Here is a 22,553-nt window from a genome sequence, read left to right as displayed (position 1 = left end):
TGAGCTATATGCCCCGCAATTGGATATCTTACGACACTTTGCATCACTGCCCTTATGTGTTCACCCACTCTCTCACGTAGCATCCTAATCAAACTTCCGACATATTTCTTCTTACATTTACATTCAATAATGTAGACAACAAATTTGGTCAAGCAATTGTTGTGAGTCATTATACTGTTGTTTTTTGTCACCAGGGCCCCTGAATTGTGTTTTCTTGTTACATGCGGACTTGCAGGCACTGCAGTGAACACATCCATAAAAGCCTTTTGTTCGATGTGTCAGCCAGCTTTGTACCCTATCTACCCTGGGAAAGCTAGGGCTCAGCAGATTCCTCAGATACATCCCGTGTCTGTAAGTTATGTTTGGCCTGTCTGTGAAATGATTGCTGAGAGATTTGTCTGCCCTAAGGAGGTGCCAATGTATATGCATGCTACGCATTAAAACATCCGACCAGGTGTTGTATCCTGTTATCATTTGTATTTTCTCTGTTTTCTCGGTAGGCTTACTCCGTTCTCTAAGTGTATCCCGTCTTGTGATTCTGCGAATTCTCTGTTCTGCTTTCATAAGTGTATTTCTATCATAGCCTCTGTTCTTAAGGTGGGCCAGCACAATCTTCTTGCATTCCTCAAACTCAGGTTCAAAGCTGCAGTTACGTCTCACTCTAACCAATTCACCATATGGAATGGACCTAATCTGGTGAGCGGGGTGGGCACTGGACCCATGCAGTAATACGTTGTATGATGTTTAATTGCGAAACAGTCTGCTCGGAATCTTGTTGTTTCTAATATACAGTTCAACATCCAATAATGGGGTTCTACTCATACTGTACTGAAAAGTGAATCTAATGGTGAATTCATCGTCGTTCAGGTAGGCAAAAAACGTAGTCAGTTTGTTTAGGGAGCCCGTCCATATCGTTAGTCAGTGTTTAATGTACCTGCCCCAATACAGAATAGAATCATTTCATTCTGATCCCATTCAGCCCCAGATTCTCATCTCTTTTAAGCAACCCATGAAAAGGTTAGCGTATGAAGGAGAGAATCTGGAGCCCATGGCCACTCCTTGTTTCTGTCTATACCATTTTTCTTTGAATAAAAACATATTGTTGTCCAATATAAACTGGATCATTTCAATCAGCAACTCAGTGTGACTCCATGCGCTAACTGACCTGCTGTTTAGAGTTTTTCTGATCGCACTCAGACCAGTGCAGTCACGTCAAGGGTCACCAAGGTCATATTTTCTTCCCAGTTTAGATCTGCCAAAATCCCTGGGGCATGTTTGGTGTCGCGAATATATGACGCTATCTTCTTCACCATAGGTTGCAAGAAAATGTCTACATATTCGGAAATCCTTACTGTCAGACCATCATTGCCCTAAATTATGGGTCTCCCAGGATGGAGGGGAAGGTCTTTGTGTATCTTTGAGAGTATTTAGATTCAGGGGTACCTAGGTCGATCAACTCTCAGGTAGGCCAGCTTATTGTCATCAAGTAACCCCTGTCCATACCATCGTTTTAATTGTCTGTTAATATGGTATGTTAGTTTCCAAATAGGGTTGTTGGAAGAAGCTCATAACATTCCTCATCACTAAGTTAGACAGGAGTTCATTGTTGTAGTCAGTACTGCGCATAAGGACAATGTTCCCCCCTTTGTCTGCTTCCCTGTTTGTAATGTCCTTGTCACTCATTAAGTTCCTAAGGGCCTCACGTTTTTGAGTGTCAAGTGTTCCCTCTTAGTCTTTTTAATTTTTTTATTGAGCAGAGCATTAGGTTCAAGAAATACATAATATACTAAAAGTCCTTTTCATTTAAACCAGTGTTCTACAAAAAATCAAGATGGTAGCCTCGCATTGCATGATACAAAATAACAAAGAACTAAAGCTAGAGCAGTTAATTGTGAACTCATTCACAAGGCAAAAAGCAAATGTATCCTAAAACACAGCAGCAATAAGGAAAATTCCTAATACATCTAAAGTGCAAATGCCAATAAAGTGCAAGTGCCATCTTAGCGCCTAAAGCCGCCACAGATACAACTTTTTTTCTCTTTTTCTTCTCCCTTTTTCCCCCTTTTCCCTTTTTTAAAAAAAAAGGGAATCTGTGGCTAAAGCGATTCCTCACATCATTGAACGAATTACAGAATACATTCTATAAAGTGCTAAAGTGCTAGTGCTGCTATAGTGCAATAGGAAAAAGTGCAAATGCATTTTAATAAAAAAGCTGCTACATTAATTTACCAACCCTAGTGCTATGATCCCTCTCTAAATTTTTCAAATTCATTAAAAAACTTCCAATAGTTATCAAACTTTATTGCAGCTCCTACCCTCCGGGCGTAGGTTTCCTCAAATTTTCCGTTTCTTTTCATTTTATTGAACCATTTCAGATGATGAGGTGGTTCCCTAGATTTCCAATTCTGCAAAATTAGAGAGCGAGCCCCATACACGAAATAAATACGTAGGCTTATTCGGGTTCAGATAATATCTTTTCATCTCTGCTGATACCAAACAAGGCAGCTTTGGCCTCGAGTGAGATACTCATACCTAGGGGTGGGCGGAATTTGCGTAATAACGTTACGCAAATCTCTGCGAAACGGTAAAAAATTCCACGAACACGCGGAATTGCTTGTTCGCGATGCTACTTTCCTGTTCGCAATTGCTGTTAGCGTACTCGGGGGGAAATATCTTGCGAACACGCATTTTGTGAACGCGAACAATCGAAAAATGTTGCAAAGTCGCGGAACGCACAATTTTGGGCAATTTCACGTGGGAACGCGAAATTTCCCAAATTCCAAAAAATTCCGCAAGTGGAAGGGAATTTACCGCCTAGGCCTACTCATACCGATTGCTTGCCTAATATCCGAAAAGACTACCTCCCAAAAAAGCCTAAGTCCTGAACATGCAAAAAAAGTGTCACCCGCACTCCCCATCTATTTGGCAGCGAAAGCACCTATATTCTGCACCTGGAAATCTTTTTTTTAAAGCGGCCGTGGTTAAATTAGATAGCCATCGCAATAGGAAGGTCATCCTTTTGAAATTTGCGGCTCGCAGGGATTTACTTCTTAGGTGGCACATAGACTCCCACAGGATGGAGCAAAAGCTAGTGGGCAGGACGGCTTTCCTATCGAATTTTATAAAGTATTTTTAAAAGAACCTGCTACCCCACTGAAAAACGTATTTAACTTTTTTAAAAAGGGTGGGGAAATCCCAGATGTTATTAAAAAAGCAATAATTGTTTCTTTTGTTAAAAAAGATAACCCGGAAGATGTGAATTCATATAGGCCCATTAGTCTGTTGTACCCTGACTATAAAATCTTGATGAATGGATGGGCAGAACATTTTTTATTTGCCTACCAAGAAATAATTCATGGAGATCAAACCGGCTTTATAGCCGGTAGATCAATGGTGGCTATCACCCAGTTTTTAATACAGGCATCCCTGCTAGTATTTTAATGGTCGATGCAGAGAAAGCCTTCTATCTTGTGAATTGGAAAACTTTGTTTTTTACCTTGAGTTGGTTCGGGTTTCTTGTACAAGTAGTTAATATGTTACGTAAGATCTACCAGGGGGCTACTGCCCAGGTAATAATTAACTCAAACTGTGCAGGAACCATAAATATAAACTGCGGAACCTGGCAAGGCTGCCCGCTCTCGCCATTACTTTTTACTTTTTTTATAGGACCTCTGGTTTTTAAAGAGACAAAATAATGCTGCTATCCAACCCATGATACCTGGTATGGCTAAATTAAAACTCTTTGCCAATTACATTATTTTATACCTGATCCTCGATAGGGAGAACCTCGAAACAGCTCTGAGGGAATTTTCGGAGTTTGAGCTAATAGGCAGGTACAAAATAAACGCCAATAAAAACAATGTTCTCGCCCTTAATGCTGATTTGATTTTTTTTCCATCCTGTTTAAAGATACAAGCAACAAAAACTGATCCTATAAGATACCTCGGGATATATGTGTCTAATCAGTATCATCAGTTATTCGAGCTGAGCTATCTAAAAATGAAGAACAAGATCAAGAAGCAGTTGGAACAATGGATATCACTCCCCCTATCAATAGTGGGTAGAGTTTCATTGATCAAAATGTCCATACTCCCGCTACTTATTATTTTATTCTCTAATGTCCTGATTGAAATAAATCAGTCATATTTTAATGAATTTGATACTCTACTCAGGGAATTTATTTGGGGTAGAAAAGCTCCGAGGGTTACATTGAACGTGGTTCAATTATCCATAATACAAGGGGGTTTAGCACTGCCTCACTTGAGAATCTATTATGAGGCCGCATTTTTAAATTTAGTGTCTGGCTTGATAGGATCCAATTCTACTTGTGACAGTTTTTTTATAGACAAACTGACACAAGAAATCAGATCGCTAACCCAAGTGTTTTTAAAACGTCCACACTTCCTAAGAAGACACGTTACAAGACTTTAAAAGATTATTTTTTTAGACTCCAGTCCTTCTTTAAAAAGATGGGCTCATCTGGTCTCCAGTATTTAAAATTAAGAGAATGCGTGAGTCTCGGCCTCCAGCTGCAATTAAGGCATATAAGTACTTGGAAGGGCTGTGGATTCTCAGAGTTAAGGCATTTTATAGTTCAAAATAGGCCGATTTCCTGGCAAAAAGTAAAGGCAAGGGCTGAAGGCTATCAGAAGCCGACCTTTTTGTAATATTTACGCGTTGTTCATCTACTAACAAATACCAGCGGTATTTTGGACACCCCTAATCAATAAGCATGGGCTGAAAATTCGTTCCCCTCGCGAAATTTGTGGATTTTTGGCAATTTCACGTTCCGCGAATCACGCGAAATTGCCAAACTATACAATCTCCTGCACGCTGCATTGACTTGCCTTGATTCTGAGTTTGTCAAGTTGTTTTCCTCCTGCGAACAAGATGGTCGCACCCAAAAATGACCGCATGGGTAAGTTTGCGGTAGCCGTGCTGAAAAAAAAACCCGCGAACATGCCAAAATAAAATAATTTGCAAGTTCGCACAAATTCACGGATTTCGCGGACCGCAAATTCGCGGACCGCGCAAATTCATGGAACGCGAATTCGCACATTTCGCCCATACTTACTAATCAATCTGTGGTAGCCCTTTATGGGGCCAATGTTAAAGGGGTGGGAAACTGGTATAGGCTGTTACATAAACAGGGACAAGGTTTCCGTGATAGAGACTCGTCTGGACAAAATAACTCGAGAGACCGGATATAGGCTGGATGGGAAAGTTTTCCCTCCTAGTCTTGTTATGTCTTTTTTGTCCATATGCCTGTCTAGATCTGATAACACTGGTGTGTGGAAAATGTCTATGTTATTGCGGGTAAACAGTGTTGGGGTTCATTTAGATTTTGCCTTTAAGTTGCTGGTGATGCTAAAATCACAAGCTATGTTAAGATTGCGCATAACCATATCAGTAGTTATTACCTCGTCCTCACAATCAGTTATAGATAACAGTAATCTGGTATCCAGTACATCTTGGATTGAGTGATCGCTATATATAAACACTCCATGACTTTGTTGCAAATTTTTATTGCCATAATCCATCATTTGGAAATGTTTCTTGATTTTCATTTTTCTAACAAATTTGTACAAATCTATTTTCACTTCACAGACATCACCAATACTGTTCGGGCAAAAACTCATACCCTTTGTCAACACAGAAAGAGTATCATCAGAAAGGCATTTGTCTGAAAGATTGACAAAATTAACATTATTTCTTCCGGTTCCAGAACCTGGGTCTCACCTCTGGACGCTCTTCTTCCTGCACTCCTTCTCTTTCCCCTCCTTGTCTTACAGCTGGTATGGGGCGTCTGTTCTCTCTGTTTCCCTTTTTTTATTCTCTGAAACTCCTCTAAAAAATTGTGAATGCTAGTCTTACCATCTCCTCTGTCAAACTCACTGCCACTGGCCTGAGCAGTGTCCAGTTGGAACTTATCGATTTTGGTCCTGGCTGGTTATGCTTGGGAACTAAGGGGTCCATTAGGATATCGGGCGGCTTGCCTCCGCCAGGGTGACGGTGGCCACCGCCACCTTGGCGGAGGCAATCTGCCCGACAACCACTCTCATTTTCCCCTCCACCAGATTAGGATGGCGGAGGGGACAGCGGCGGACGGAAAGACCGTCCGCCGCTTTACCACCGCGGTCGCCTTGCGACCGCGGCGGTAATAGAATAATATGGTGGCGGTGTCCAATGGACACCGCCAGCCATATTACGATGGCAAAATGTGTTGGCCTTTCCGCGGCGGCAATGCCGCCACGGAAAGGCAGGCGGAGATTGCTGCGGGGGCCCCCTGCAGGGCCGCCACTGTCGGGGGGGCACATGAGGGGTACCTATGGTACCTCCCCACATTTACATATGCAAAGCAGCAGGCACCACGTGGTGCCTGCCGCTTTGCATGTGTGAATACGTCAACTTATGTTTTACATTGTGGCGGGCAATGCAGAGAGCACTGCCCGCCACAATGTAAAACATAGAGGATGTGCCCACCACTGTGGCGGGCACATCCTAATACCCCCAACGGGATCCCCGCTCTTATGGCGGGCGGTGCTGATCTCCGTTAGGGTGGCGGGCGGACCAAGTCCGCCCGCCATCCTAATGGACCCCTTAGTGATCATATTTTTGGGCGAACGTGAAAATCCTGCAACTGTAATAGTCACGTTCATAGCTTTTCAACTTCCTAGTTTTCCGCAGTTTAATGTCTACCACATGACTTTGTACCATGTCATTTAAAATAGAATAGTTCTTCTCTGTTGCCTCCGGAACGTTTAATTGCTTGATCTCTAGTTCTAATAGATCAATTTCTGTCTGAAGTTATGATACTTTCCTTTCACAATTCTCAATGACAATCCCCATAAGCCTACTGTAATTATCTGGCAATTCCCTTTCCCAGGCAACCAGTAGGTCAGACTGCAGGTCATCATACGTAGGAAGATGCAGCTTTGAGTCTGTCATCTGTCACTTGTGACCTCTCTTGATGTTCATGCATCCTTTGGGACAGCCGGCATATATGCGGCGTTCCCGAACATTATGCTTGTGTCCCACAATCGTAGAACAACGTTAAGAGATTCTGCACATAGAGTCACGGTAAGAGTTAGATGGGTTGTTGACATCTGGTAGGCAGTCTTAATGTGGTTATGGTATAGGCTGGCCGGTCTTGAGTGTGGTCAGGGTTTGATATGCGATTGCTCAGATTTGGTTACTTTCCCTAAAGAGGCGGTTAATTTTACTATGGGGGTCACAAAATGATAAGTTGGATACTAGACCTACAATGTTATGTTTCTGGCGTGGTGATTGAGTATAGCATGTGTGGAGTGAAATGCACTTTGGAATGATTGTAATGTGTAGAACGGATACTAATGATAAGACTGATTTATTGGCAGACTGACTGAGATATCCCCGGTCTTAATTTTGTTTTGTTATAGCTGGAGATTTTGGGGACATATTGGAATCATTCTGGTATATACACACAGCTGTTTATAGATGCCATAAGATACAGATCCCCTTTGTGGGTCGGAATTTTCACCACAAATAAAGTAGGTTGAAAAATATCACACGTATAACTGGATAGTAGAGACTACATCAATAGCTGGACAAACATGTTAACTTAATGTCTATCCCCACTTATTTTTATAGAGATTACATCTCAGAAGACTTAGGTATTTATCTCACCCTATTTGACTCGTGTTACATAGGGATCACCAATAGTCAATGTTATCATGATTTGGAAGTGAATTTCGGATGCTCATGGATATTAATAAAGACAATCACGATCACAGTCTGCTTGGAAACACACGTTATTTTGAAAATTATCACATATAGTTTTAGCTGTGTTCACGTATGACACGAATGCCCACTCATCAATCCATCCTCCTTTCGGTAGTTTGGATAATGTGATCTGTTTTTTATCATCTGACCTTTTACTTCTATTGCTTATTCCATTCACCTTGTGCATCCTTGTGCATTTCTACAAAAAGGTATTTCACCTGTCACCCTTGTTTTTGATTTTTGAATCATTAAGTATATGTACACCTGATATTGTGTAAGGAGGTACATTCTCTTGTCTTGCTTGTTTTGTGCAGCCTTGATAAAGTCGCAGGATAATTTCCCATGTAAGCGACGAAAGACGAGTTGAGTTGGCTGTTTTAAGACCCTGAGATTAGAGACACCTTTGACGTGTGCTGAGGATTTCTGTTTTATATGTATTTAGTTGGCTTAGGCTGCTAGTTTTGGGGAGTTCAGTGGTTCTCCTTACCTTGCAGTACCATTACAAAAGATTAGAAGGTTATATAAATACATGTGCTACTCTCCTATGTAGCGCCATTGATCCTAAAAGTATACCACAGAGCATTAACCTTCCATTAAATGTACTGGTCTCTAATAGATTCTTACCAGCAAGCTAGTGGGATACCCAATGAAGTTGGGGTGTGAGGTAATACAAATCCAAGGAGGCACCCAGTCCACCAAGACCCACCGGCAGCTGTAATTTATTTAGAGCTATTCTTGGCCATTTTTCATCACACATTAGCTTCCTGATCATCAACTACAGCTCCCAGAAGAAGTGTTGAGTGGATAGCCAGGCACACTGACAAAGTAGTATTGTAATCAAGGAAGGACAGTCATCTTCAAGAGGATGAAGTTACCTGTGAGGGCAAGGGGAGGGCATTTCCAGTTTTATTTGCCCTCAAACCACAAACAGCAACCCTGGTTCCTGCCCAGACCAGTATAAAACAGCTGAACCAAATCTCCTGGGTGGCTGTGTTTTGGCACAGGTGAAAGACGCATACGTTGTCCAGTTTACCGACAGGCCCACTGACACCTCAAAATCCTGGATAGCTGCATATATCTCCACCATGCCCGTGCCTGCATTCTGAAGATAAAGCAGAAGGTCATCAGCATATAATGACACCTCGTACATGGTTCCATCTAATGGAATGCCTCAATGCACACCAGTGGAGGCGATGAGCAGAGGGCTCCTTGGCAATGGCAAAGAGTATGAGGAAAAGAGAAGAGCCCTGATGGGTGTATATGGGTGCCCCAACTCACCGGGATTGAAGCAGATATTAAGCGGCCAGTTCACACACAAGAGTACAGGCAGTATCCAACAGTTACGTTTATGCTAGGAGACACCCACTGATTCTGAGCTAAGTCAACACCTTGAAGATGTAGTCTCAGGACAGCATATCAAATGCCTTTTCTAAGTCAAGTATCTGCATGTTGCATGAGAAACCTCAACGATGCCTTTTCCATCACATGGAATAGTCTTCGCAGATTATTTGACGTGCTGTGACCTAGGAGAAACCTAGTTTGATTGGGGTATATGATGTTGGGTAGAATCTGAAGATAATGTATCTACCCTAGTATTTTATAATCAGCTCCCAGGATGGAGATGGGTGAATACAAGGACAGGTGAGAGGGATCCCTGTTGGGCTTGAGTAGGAAAATGAGGAGAGACTACCAGAGGAATCTGGGAGAACCCCAGCAGTGAGTGCTTCATTGTACATTTCGGCGAATTTCGCGGCTAGGTGAGTGGAGAAATGGTCATAGTAGTCCGAAGGGAGACCATCCAATCTTAGTGTTTTATTACTGGCCAGGTCATGGATTGCCTTTTTCAATTTGATCACTGTGATCAAGTCATTGAGTTCCTCGCACTCGATAGTGGTGATGTTGGGTGTGGGGAAGTGTGTCAGGAACTCCCCTTCTACTTCGATGGGCAGAGCAGGGAGTGCCCAATACAAGGCAGAGTAGTAGTCAAAGAATGCCTGCAATATGGCCTGCCGTGAGCGTAAGGAGGACCCTACTGCTGAGGCTATTTCAGTGACGGGGTGGTTTGGACTCCTGGTGTGCAATCGGACAGCCAGGTTGGTCCCCAATTGAAAGTATCCACGCCATATAGGCTGTTAAGTTGTAGCTTCAAAGATGCTGCATTAAAGTTGCATAGCCTTCCCTGGCTGTTTCTAGAACTGAGTGTTTGGTAGCCTCATGTGGGGCTTGGTATTTGAGGTTTGCTAGAGTTAACTCCATTTCCCTAAAGTCCCTGTTCAGCTCCCAGTGGACTTCCACTATGTTTTGCATTCAAATACCCCTGCTGACTACCTTAAAGGATTCACATTCAATAGCACTTGTAGTGGCTGTTTTTGCATGTTTTTTGGCAAAAGACATGACATATCTGTATATGTTGGGAGTTGCAGAAGACTGGGTTGTCCAGGATTTCTCAGGATAAGCACCAAGTAGGAACTGGAGATATGGGTGAACTCCAGTCCCTGTCAATTACGTGTGTTGCATGGTCAGAAATGACACAGCCAAGGTGGTCTGAGCATTTCAACCACAGCACTGTGGATGTAGATCATAGAAGGTGATCTAGGTAGATGTATAAATTGTTAGGGGTCAAGTAGCATGCAGTGTATAGTATCCCATCACTGGCTGCCCAGCTACTGAAGCTCACCCCTGGTGAGATAAGTTTCCTGCAGAAATCTAATGTGTGCATTCTGCCACTTAATGTAGAAGTAGACAGAGTAGTGGTGGTGCGCTCTGTACATGACCCTAATGTTTAGAGTTAAGAAACTAGTTTCATGATGGTGTTTCATAGAGTACGGGTATGCAGAGATGTCTTCTGACTATATGTCACCACTCGTTCCCCCGTCACACCCTCACACTTGTGCACATGTATGTGAGTCCTGTATTGCTAATTGCTTGTGCTGCAGGAGAAACAACTGTGGGAGAATAGAAACTAATTTGAACAGTGTCAAATAACTACAGCAACGGCCTGGAGCCCAAACAGTAAACAAAAGAACATTGCTTAGGTTTGGGGGTTGTAGTAACCTTGGTGAAAAAGAAGGGGGTGGCAGACGGAGGGCAGAAAATCCATGCTTATGGCAGTCTTGGTTATTGTGAACAGCCAGCGAGTGGGACCCTGCTGGTTCAATGCCCCAGATGCTGCAGGGGATGCAATATGGAAAATTGCTGCAAGGCTGCCAGTAGCCAGGCAGCAGCGTGCCCAGAGCAATGTTCATTATGATCATGCCACTTTGTCGTTAATTGTCTTGCCAGGGCAGGAAGAGCATCAGAGTATGTCAGCAGCTGTCTGTGGAGTGACCAGCTGGGAAAAAACAACTCAAATTGGTTGGAGGCCAGAGGTGTATCTTCATTGCTGCTGGCAGAGCTCATGTCGAAGTCTGGTGGTGGAGAGGATCGACAGAACAACCATTGCTGTGGGTATAGCAGACTGCTGCCCCTTGCACAGCTTGAGCCGGGAGGGAACCTTAGAGCTCTCAAGGGGCACGGTGGAATGGTGACTGCTGTGCCCCATCATCGTGTACTACAGGGCACACCGACCTTGTCCGTGGAGGGGCAGGTGCCACCGTCCATGTGGTTTTCAATCCAGTCCCAAACTGAGGAAGGCTCAGTGAAAAAATATGTGTGCTGATCGTGGATGATTTATAGCTTTGCATGGTATAGCATTGTGTATTGAAGGGGGAGGTCCTGGAGCTTCTGCTTCACACGAGGAAGGATCAACGCTGCCACTGTACGATCACTGAGACTTTGCAGTTTTCAATCTAGAGAGGGGCTGCTTGTCGGACCCCTGCTGGATGGCATCTCTGTTATTATAGTGAAGGAGCCATGCAATAGCGGTTTGCAGTGGCGAGCCTGTGGGCGGGCTATGAGTAGGCACCCGGTGCGTGCATTTAGAGGATAAGTACTGACCTGGGGCAAAGGATTATACCCAGTTTTCTAGGAAGGCAACCATCATGTGGGAATTCTCAGATCCTTCTGTGAGTCCTATCACCTATATGTGTAGGAAAGTGGAGTATTATGTGGTGTGGGGTTAGTCTTCAACACGTAATACTATCACTATGCCCTAAAGATGGTCCTTCAATTCACATTAATTAATCCTTCAATCAAACCTGGCAGTGTGGCAATAAGCAATCAGGCTTTAATAGAGGAACATGTGTTAAGCAATTCAGAGTACTAACATGGACAATAAGTAACTGACACTACAAGATAGAAACACCATTTTATGAAAAGAGAGTGTATTTTTATCCTAATTTATACACCAAAACAAATGAAATAGCACATTTATAATCAGAGTTAAATATTTTTGAAGCAATATAAAATTAGTACGAAATAATACAACAACACTTTATCAATGCAGTCAATGGGATAAACTACTAGCGGCTATCTGTCACTTGCTGGTTGAGTTGCGTGGTACACTTAAAGGGTAAATGTGATGCAGGTCCCGGGACCAAGCCATGGCAGTCAGATCAATTTCACTTGACCAGTGGAGACCGGGTGCAGAGTTGTCCTGGCTTTCCCCGATGCTGAATGGGAACTGCGTAAGAGCTGCTTTTATCACTGAAATTGTGCTTTGGGTGAAAAAGATGTAAAAAGAAAACAGTGGTTGCTGATGTCAATTGAAGGTCTAATGGATTCTCCACTTAATGCATCATCGAGTACAAGGGTTGGTGTCCGGACTGGTGACCAACAAGTCTTGGCAGTGGCAACTAGAGCAGAAAGTAACTTCAATGTACAGTAGTTGTTGGGAATGAATGGAGCCACCTGTAACTTTGTAGAAGGACTAAAGTATTCACAATGCAATTGAGCTGATGGCCAGTAAATCTTTGGATCCTGAGCATTGTTTTACCTTCAGTTTGCAGGGTATGAGTGTGTCTAGACTAGGGGAGTCTGAGGGTGCTTAAGGTTTCCACAGGGGTCCCTCTGTCTGTCTGGGGGAACAAAGAGATAGCTTACAACGAGTCTCAATATGGCAATTCCAAGAACACTGTAACAGATACAAGGTATCCCTCTTTTGCTTTATGCAAGTCTTGTTGCCACCGGTAGGGGTCTCTTCTTCATTCAGTTTTTGAAGCAAGTTGTTTAGAATTGGGGTTCTGGTGTCAGGGGCTCCTGAAAATCCTAGATTTAGGGGAGGTAGGTGTGTGGGAGCTATTAGCCAGCTAGTCTTTGCTGCTAGTCCACCCCTAGGGTGACCACATCTGGGGGCTTAGATAAACATTTCTACACAGAACCCTCTATTCTGTACCTTCCAAAGATTGCAGAAATCTAATTTTAGTTTACAGACCAAGTTGCTCACCTTGGATGTGCGGCTAGACTTCTGGGGGTATACACATCCTTGACTAACTCATTTCCCACCTGTCCAGGTGCAAATATGCCTGTGCATGGGGAGGGCTGTTTGCACCTCTATTATTCAGCTCTGATGCATATCAGGGCAGTGTAGCCTTTGAAGCTCACTGTCTTGATGAGCCACTTTACTAGATTGCTTGGGAGGAGGGAGTTGTGACCCCCTTCCTCCTCCAGCCTTTGTTTCTGACTCCTGGGAGTGATCACACTGCCCAGCAGAAAGACCGAATCCTGTATTGGCAGCAGCAACTGCGGAAACCCAGGATTGCCAGCCAGAGCACATAGAAGCTGGGGCAACCAGGTGGGCAGCCTGTATCATTGCCACCTGGGTGCATGCCTCATTACTCAAGACACAAGATTTGTGTAAGGGTTTATAAGGCATGTTGATTGATAACAAACATGACATTATTAAGTGGTACCATTATGGAGCTGCCAACCTCGAACACCTGTGTGCCAGACTATGGTATCCTATGGATCGCTAACACTTAGGGTAGTTTACAATGGGAAATACCACTTGCAGGCACCACCTCTCTCTACAGTGTACTGTAATTAAGTACACTATAAACAAAGTGTAAGAGATACACAAAAAGGCATGTAGACATAAAAGCAGATAATACTAACTCTGTGTCTGTAGTAATGTGGGCGAACAGTTAGGCTTATCAGAGGTAGTGTTAAGAATGTGTTGTACTCACGGAGGCAATAAATGAGCTACACACTCATGAATAAATCTGTGACCAAATTATAAAAATATAATTTGTATTTATTTATTTATTTGAAAGGTTTTATATAGCGATGGCTAGACCCGGAGGTATCAGAGCGCTTTACATGAGTATCAGACCATAGTTGCACGTTACATTGTTACAAAGGTTAGACAGTTTTAGAGCATAGCTACATAGTTACATGTTAGGTCGAGACAAACAATAAGGACATACATGTGAGGGAAAAAGCATGTAGGAGCAGGGGAAGTAGACATAGAATGAAGGAAGGAAAGAGGAGGGGGGTGACAGACACAGCATGAAAGAGGAGGGGGAGGGTGATAGGGGCACAAACCGGTAGACGAGTAATAGCTGCCTCCAAAGTCCAGTAAGATGTGATCTCAGGGGTAGTGGTATCATTCCTCCATCTCCGTTGCGAGGGGCTCCCTTTACACAGTGGACTCTCTCAGAGGGGTCTATGATACTTCAAGGCCTACCTACTGGGTCTTTCCCCAACAAGGGGAGAAGGAGTGCTTAGTCAAAGGGCACAATGGACAAAGGGCTAGGTGACGTAGCAGGCAAGGGGAGAGATTCAGGGGAGAGGGAATAGGAGTAAAGGAGGTAGACAAAGAATAAAAAGAGGGAATGCAGTGGGGGAGGTGAGAGACAGAGCATGAAAGAGGATGGTGAAGGGGACACAAACCGGTAGACGAGTAAAAGCCGCGTCCAAGGTAAGCTGTGATCCCAGTGGAAGTGGAATGATTCCCACATCTCCGCTGCGTGAGGCTCCCTTTAGCAGTTGACTCTCTCAGAGGGGTCTTTGTGACTCCAAGGTCTACCTACTGGATCCTTCCCCAACAAGGGGAGAGGGAGTGCTTTGGAAAGGGCGCCATACCTTACCTCAACTGTGCGTGGCTCTCTTGATGCTGTGGACTCTCTCAGAGGGGTCACTGAGACTCCAGAGTATGAAAATTGGATTTTCCCCAACAAGGGGAGAAGGAGTGCTTAGTCAAAGGGCAACAAGGGACAGGGGGCTATGAGGCGGGTCGGAATTGGTAGGTCAACCAAGGTAAATTAGCGATCCAGAAAAAGACAGGATCCACGAAAGGCAAGGGTCAGGGAGAACAAAGGGAGTGAGTCAGCAAGTTGGAGAATCCCACAAGGTAGAGATACAGATAGCAGAAAAGGAAATGTATATGTTGTAGAGTCGCTCAGGGGAGAGATGCAAATGGGAAAGCTCAGAATCACAGAATAGTGATATTAAGTGCAAATAACTACTACATATACTAGTGGTTAGAGTTGTTACTTTGCAAACAGTAAATCCACTCAGGATTCAATTTTCACAATGATTAGGCTAAAACGATTGTATATAACTTATCTACAGAGTGAACGGAGAAATAAGACATCCAAGGGGGTAGCGACAGAGAGGGGGGAGATGAGATAGGTGATAGAAAAGACGGGGTCCTGGGGGGGAACACAGAGATAAGGCAGTCCAGCTGAGGAGCAATGTGTCAGGGGCGGCAGGATGAAGTCCAAGGGACTGAGGGAGAGGACAAGACACAACAAAATGGTGGCTCTGTGTCGTGGATATTGAAGGACAACCATGATAGGAAAATCGAACAAGCATTGAATTTCTTCCCATGTAGAGCAATCACATAAGCACAGGGTCTAGTCATGCTTACGATTCAGTACTCGGCTCCTCCAACTGAAATAGCCGATCTTCTTTGTCCTTGCTTGGTCGCCAGACTAAGGTCAGGCACTGAACAAAAATAGGACAACAGAAAGTTGCAAGTGTCCCCCGTTTCAGAATGCTCCATACAGTTGCTCAGACTGCAGCCACAATAAATGAATGCGCCCTTTTCATGTATAAATTGTAACAACAAAGGGGGGTTGTGTCCTGCACTGTGGTCGGGTAGGACAACATCTAAGTTTATGAAAAAAGAGGGACCCGGTCACTGTTTTGATCTGCCACTTTTTTATTTTGAGCAGAATCGCACCCAAAGGTAATTAATCCTTGGTTCCTTTTTATGTACTTTTTTTAAGCAAAGGTATGATATAAATTTCAACAATTTTTTTGAACAAGTCTGAGGTTTTTTCGTGGCCGTGCACGGGACATATATTTACATTTACTATGAACACTTTTTACAATACAAAAGACATTAAAGACATTGGATCATTACACATTTACACAATACATTTATCAAAAAAAATTATTTTTGTTGTCTAACTTCACGGTTGTACCCTGCCAAATAATTCTACCAGGTTTATATATCAGACATTTTTTGGTTAAAACCTGATCACGCAAAGGCTCAAAACATAATACGTAATTTTATATCCATTACATTCATGGAATTATTGTGGTGCCTTTTGCGGAAAGAGCATTCGTTTTTACGACGAATGTGCCAAAGCCGACGCGTTTCCAAGCCCGTGTTTCATTTGTCGGACTTTTCTTCAGGGCTTATTAGTTGGGTACCTGTATTTAAATAAGCGAAGGACATACTTTAATGTGGGACCTTCACATGTAATGTCACCTACAAGTGGGTTCTTGACATTTATTTTTACCTTTTTGTGATGTATGAACTGGTCTGTTCTGTTTATTTCAGACTCTTGACTGGCGTTATTCTGCAAATGAAACACAATAAATGGTTATTTTTCTCTTTGGGGACATTATGTCGATGGCTGTTATGTAAAACTAAATTAAACACAGTGTAACTTACACTTCAATGAGCATTCATGTCTGCCAGTGCATGTCTTCTGGGCCGAAATTATTGAAGGCTTTCTATCGAGAGGCTCACCAGGTTCTGTAACATTAACACAGAACGGTTTTAGTTAGATGCTCTGAATATTGTTTATTATCGCCTAACCTTTCCAAAATTGACTTCTACTTACTTCAGGCTCTCGGTATGTTTACACGACGCCGTTGTTGAGGAAGGGCGACGCCTCTTTCGTTCGAGTCTTATTTGCCGAATACACTGTGATTTTAAAACAGGAAAATAATGGGCGTATTACAGGACTTGTTTTCCTGGCCTGGATCTCGATATTATTTGTTAGCTTTTGCAATTACCTGCAATGTTCACTTGTGGCTGCTTGCATCTTGCCGAGTTTTCGCTTCAGTGAGTGTTTGGGCAAAGTCACATGACCACATTTGAACTGAGACATGCACTCAAGTGGTTATGGGACATGTAGTCCGAAGGTTCATTAAAGAGTACAGGTTAATTACTGCTAGTAATCGGATTTATTTTTGGAAATTTAGGTCAGTGGTCATTATTACATTGAACTCGTGTATTCAATTTCAGCATTCTCCATATTCGTTCAAGCCAGCACTCACGCAGTCGTATTTCGCAATAAGGTACGCTTCTCTTCTCAACAGTAGTGTCTCTATATTACCACCACGTGGAGGAGCCTTTATTCCGGACAGTACCGACCATTTTAAGTCTTTTTCTGTGTGCCCAAGGTCCATAAAGTGCTGTACCATGGGTGCGGTCAGCACCTTTTGCTTGATTCTTGAGCGGTGTTGTGCCAATCTTTGGGTGATTTGCTGGTTAGTTTTCCCAATGTATAGTTTGTCGCAAGGGCAAACTATTACGTAAACGATATTTTTGCTTTTACAATTAGTGAATTCGTTGTGGGTCCATTTAATGGTGTTATGTTCGAACATGGTTCCCTCAATAGTGCTGGCACAAGATATACAGGTACCGCACTTGTGGTGGCCTTTCACAGGATTTCATAGGGAACGTAAATCACTTTTAACTTTTGTGGTACCTAGGTCCGCTCTAATTATTTGTTGACCTATGCTCTTGTTCTTTTTAAGCGCAAACATGGGTTTGGCAAAAGGGATTTCAAGATTAGACAACAAATGCCAATTTTTTAAAACCACAGATTTGAATTTGTTGGTCAGCGGCCCATAGGTTGAAACACATACCAGTTGTTCAAGTGGTTTCTTTTCTTTTTTAGTTAGTAGGGTTTCTCGAGGTGTGAACCACGCGCGCTTGGTGGCGTGTTTTAACATTTTTTTAGGATACCCTCGTTCTTTTAACTGTTCGCACAACTTCTCTGCATGTATCAAGTAGTCTTCTTTTCTGAAGCAATTGCGTCTAATCCGCAAGAGCTGACTGTATGGAAGATTCTCTTTGAGGCTCTGTGGGTGGAAACTCCGGTAGTGGGGAATAGTGTTTTTGTCTGTCTGTTTCCCATGTAAGGTGGTTATCAATTCATGATTTTGATGAAAGACCTCGACATCTAGAAATGTTAGTCGTGAATTGCTAGAGGTCATGCTGAATTTTATGTCTGGATGCCTACTGTTCAACCAGTGGTGGAATTCCGTCAATTGTATTTCCGTGCCTTTCCACTGGCACCAGACGTCATCGATATAGCGATACCATCTGGTGATGTGTTCGCCATACGGATTATTTTGATAAATGAACCGCTCCTCATACAGGGCCATGAAGAGGACCGCCATCTCGGGAGCATAAGGGCATCCCATGGCGGTCCCCTTCACCTGCATGTAGAAGGTGTCCATGAATCTAAAAAAGTTTTGTTTTAATGCTAAGCTGGCCAACTCAATTATAAATTTGGTTGGGACTCTTTGAGGTTTAGGTCTGGTGTCCAAGAAAAACTCGATGGCTTCTAATCCCTCGTCTTGGGGGATTTGGGTGTATAGCGAATTTACATCAAATGCCACCATCAGCTCGTTATTGTCGTCAAATGGTAATTGTTCGATCTTATTGATGAAATCAGCCGTATCTTTAATATACGACTTGACCTCACTCATAAATGGCTTTAAGAATATATCCACATACTTGGCAATTGGCTCAAGGATGGACTCGCACCCGGAGACAATCGGTCTCCCAGGTGGGTTCTGTAGGTTTTTGTGAACCTTTGGTAGGAAATAAATTACAGGAACACGGGGATTTTTCTTGTTTAAGTAATCAAATTCCTTTGGGCCTAAAATGCCCTCGTCGAGTCCTTCCTTTAATTTAATTTGTATCTCATTTTGTATCTTATTAGAAGGATCTTCAGTTAACTTCCTATACCATTCAGTATTGCCAATCTGACTGTTGGCTTCTTCTACATATTTCTCTTTCTGCCATACCACCAGGGCACCCCCTTTGTCGGCCGGCTTCACCACTATAGATGTATCTTCACTTAGTTGTTTGATTGCTTTCTGTTGGTCTTTCGTAATATTTTTTTTGGAGAAGTTTTTCTGTTTGCTCAACTGCATGAGTGAGGAAAGAACGGCTTGCTCAAACGCTAAAATTTGTTTAGGGACCATTTGTGTAGTAGGAGTGAAAGTCGACTTGTTAGATAAATTTGATGGCTCAGGTGTCTTTGTATTTTCTTTATTATGGAAAAATGCTTTTAGTCTAATTTTTCTAAATAGATCATGGGCTTCTATTTTTAAATTGACTATATCTGTATTTTTGCTGGGAACAAATTTGATCCCAAGTTCAAGGACTGATTGTTCATGAATGGAAAGTTCTTTAGAGGAAAGATTAATGATGGATGAGTCATTTACGACTTGTAGTAATTTTTGCTGCAGGTTCTCATATCCCATGTTTGTGGTTGAGGTTTGAACCTTACACAGCCTCTGCCCTCGCCTTTTTCTAAAAAAGTATTCGGGCGTTTTGAGGTACCTACCCTGGGATCTGAATCACCAGATGCCTCAGAAGATGAACTCTCTGAGAAGGTTAGAAAGCGATTTTTTGATCTTCCTGGGTATTGGGAAAGAGCGCGGCGAGATTCCTGCTGGGTATAATAATCTTCTCTCAGATATGGATATACCGTCTCAATGTTAAATGCCTTAAGATCTTTCTCAAACTTATTGATTCTATAATTTATTGTATTATCCTTGAACGTTTGAAGGTCTTTCTCAATTTTTTCCAATAGCTCTTTTGCCTCCAATGTGCTGTGATTATCACTAATCGCCTTCGTTAAAGCGTCGATTTCCTCCTGTTCTTTTGCACAGATTCTTTGCGCAGTTTCTACTGTATGGACCATTAGGTCACGGCTACATTTGGTGGCTATGTAGCTGAACCCTTTCTTATACACTGGGTCCTCTGTAAAGACCACTGGGATGTTTTTAACTTGAAGTCCCCAAGGTATTGTTCCAGATTTTAAATGCTGGAACAAAAATTCATGCCTTAGCCGCCCGGAGGCCAAAAAACCTCCCTCCAGCTCGGGCCTTACGTACCCTGGGCACAATCACTTAGGCTTTGCCCAGTGATCTCAGGTTACGAGCAGGTTGGTATACCGTCCTAAGAGGGAGCAAAAATGTAGTTTTATGGACCACCACAAAACTCAGATCACGCCTGTAACGTGATAAATACCTAATCGGAGGGTGTAGGTATTCGAACTCCCATGGAACCGATGTGAGACAAGGCAATCTATGTCCTCGATGGGCCGTTACCGACCTCCGATAAAGGACATTCGTGATCTGCCATTTTGCGCCGTCAGTTCCCAGGCATATCAAAGTTATTGTTAGCAATAATTGAGACTTACAGTCTCCGCCATCTAATTATGCGCTGTTGTGCAATGACAATCCCCAAGCAGGACTTGTAAAAATATTTCTTGCCGACTCATGCTCCTGAAAAGGCCAGGACCAGGGAGAATCTGGGGCTGCTGCATAGACTGGAGCATTGGGGGATTCTGGGGTCCCAATGTGGACTTTGATGTAGCCGTGGTCTAATGGTGCCTGGGGGCACACCTCTGTGCTTCCAACAAGTGCAGCAGCGGACCAGAGCATCCCACAGTGCAGATCACATTTGGGTCCAGTAGTGTAGTGGCTCCAATTCTACGGTCACCAGGCTCAGGCTCGGTATCCTTCAAGCACCATCTTGGTTCATGGATTCTGGGGAGCTCCCCTCACAGCGATGATGAATCCCGTAAGAGCCGCAAACATTCAGATTGCAGGATTTATGCTTCTGATGGGTTTGGAGATCTTATAGATGTTACCAGTCTCTCCTTACTTTTTCCTGCGGCCGTAGGATGCTGTCATCTGAAATGGTCATTTTTAACCAGAAACAACAGTATAGCTAACTGATTTATATATAATTTTTAAGCAGAAGAACACAGTAAGTAGTTTCGGAGATACGATTTTGCAAAGTTTGATAAATATATCACTCACATTAGGCAGAACACGAAAAAGCAGAGAAGTACATCAAAATTCAGGCAATGCTTTCACAAAGTTTACCTTTTCATTTTGGGTCGATGTCAGGACCAGGTGCAAAGTTCCAGCAGGAGAAGTTCAGGAGCGTACCGGATCGTCCAGGAGGAGAGGTGCTGTGGTCTTTTGGGAGCTTGGGCGCAAAGATGAAGGGAACCCCTTGAAAAAAAGCACTGCACAATGGAACTTACAGGTGAGACTGGTGGGTTTCCTAAGAGGGAGGAGATTGCATGGGCCTGTGGACCACAGGAGCAGGGCTGGTTGGTTGGTGCTGGGGGTAGTGGGCGCAGGCGAGGAGCAAACAGGTCAACTGGGACACTCAGGAAGTGGGCCTCTGATCTCTCAATGTCCCTCAATTGCTTGCTTCTGGTGCTTTGGGAGTCTAGAGTGGACTCTTCTTCTCGGATTTTGCTGTTGGGGTCTGGTATTTCAGGTATTGGTATGCCACGTCTACAGTAGGTCCTGGTGTCTCTAAACTGGGTGGTGATAAAGATCTGACCCTCCGGAGGTGTTGTACCTTTGGTCGATTTGGTGCTGTGTCGAGGTCACCAAGTAACAGCATATCAACAAACCAGACTTCCCGAATCGGTGCCTGCGGTGTGTAGTGGAGTAATACCTTCACTCCAAGGGAGCTTCACAGTGATTTTGTGAAAGCTGCAGATGCTTTGTGGTTCTTGTAGTCCTTTCAGATTTCAGGATGACACAGCAGCAGGGATTGTCAAGTTCTGGGATCAGCAGGCAGGGTTTTGCAAATGTTTCTTCTAAAGCAGGGCTTCAGTTCTCGAGCAGTGGGTGTTCTTTGTTCTGGTCTTCCCTTGTCCATCAAATCTGATGTTAAGGTCTTGGGTTACCATCTAAATACTAAATTTAGGGGTGTTACAAGTGGAGACAGGTAGTAACCAAGAAACTAGTTAACTTTTGGGTGGCTATACAAGCTAGTGACCACTTCCTGTGGAAGAAGGCTCTACCCTAGCCCAGATTATAGGTGTTCTCACCATCTCAAGATGATGGAATTTCAGGAGAGGAGTGCAAATCACCCGACCCGCTCTAGGGGTGGGATAGGTTAAGTGGGTACCCACCTCCTAATCTACCTAATATTCCTGCCTTTCTTTCTACCAAAAGTGGAGCAGGAAAAGAGTCCTGGACAGCCCGAGCATCTGGAGGCTCCTGGGTTGGATTTCAAAGGCGGCATTGCCTTTGAAGCTTTCTGCCCTGGAAGGCCATGGTGTCCTGGAGGATGTAGGAAGCACTTGCGCCCAGAGCAGGCTTTGTCTCTGTCCTCTAAGGGTTATGGCTCTCACCACTTGAGGTCATAAACATGCCTGGTAGTGTCGAGCTGGTGAAAACAAGTCAGAAATCACAGTAGTTCTTGGTAGGTTTTCAGGGGACCCTCTAAAAGGGTCTTCGGTGTGCATTTATTACTAAATCCAACACTGGCATCAGTGAGGATTTATTATGACAAGATGTTTGGTATTAAACACCTTAGACATCCATGAAGCCATTGTGGAGCTTGGCAACTCGTGTTGACAAGTATCCAGCCCATGTGCTCTTTATGGCTTCCCTGT

General features: G+C 43.4%; 1 long non-coding RNA gene across 1 annotated transcript; it reads right to left on the bottom strand.

The window, feature by feature from the left end:
• Nucleotides 1-15,933: 15,933 nt before the first annotated feature.
• Nucleotides 15,934-16,934, bottom strand: LOC144819486 (uncharacterized). Its single transcript, XR_013607397.1, has 5 exons — nt 16,891-16,934; nt 16,716-16,798; nt 16,544-16,627; nt 16,389-16,448; nt 15,934-16,299 (listed from the first exon to the last, which is right to left on the bottom strand). It is a non-coding gene; the product is annotated as an uncharacterized LOC144819486 (long non-coding RNA).
• Nucleotides 16,935-22,553: the final 5,619 nt, after the last annotated feature.

Source organism: Lissotriton helveticus, chromosome 2_1, assembly GCF_964261635.1.
Source record: "Lissotriton helveticus chromosome 2_1, aLisHel1.1, whole genome shotgun sequence".
Lineage (NCBI taxonomy): Eukaryota > Metazoa > Chordata > Amphibia > Caudata > Salamandridae > Lissotriton > Lissotriton helveticus.
This window is presented reverse-complemented; position numbering and strand designations above follow the sequence as displayed.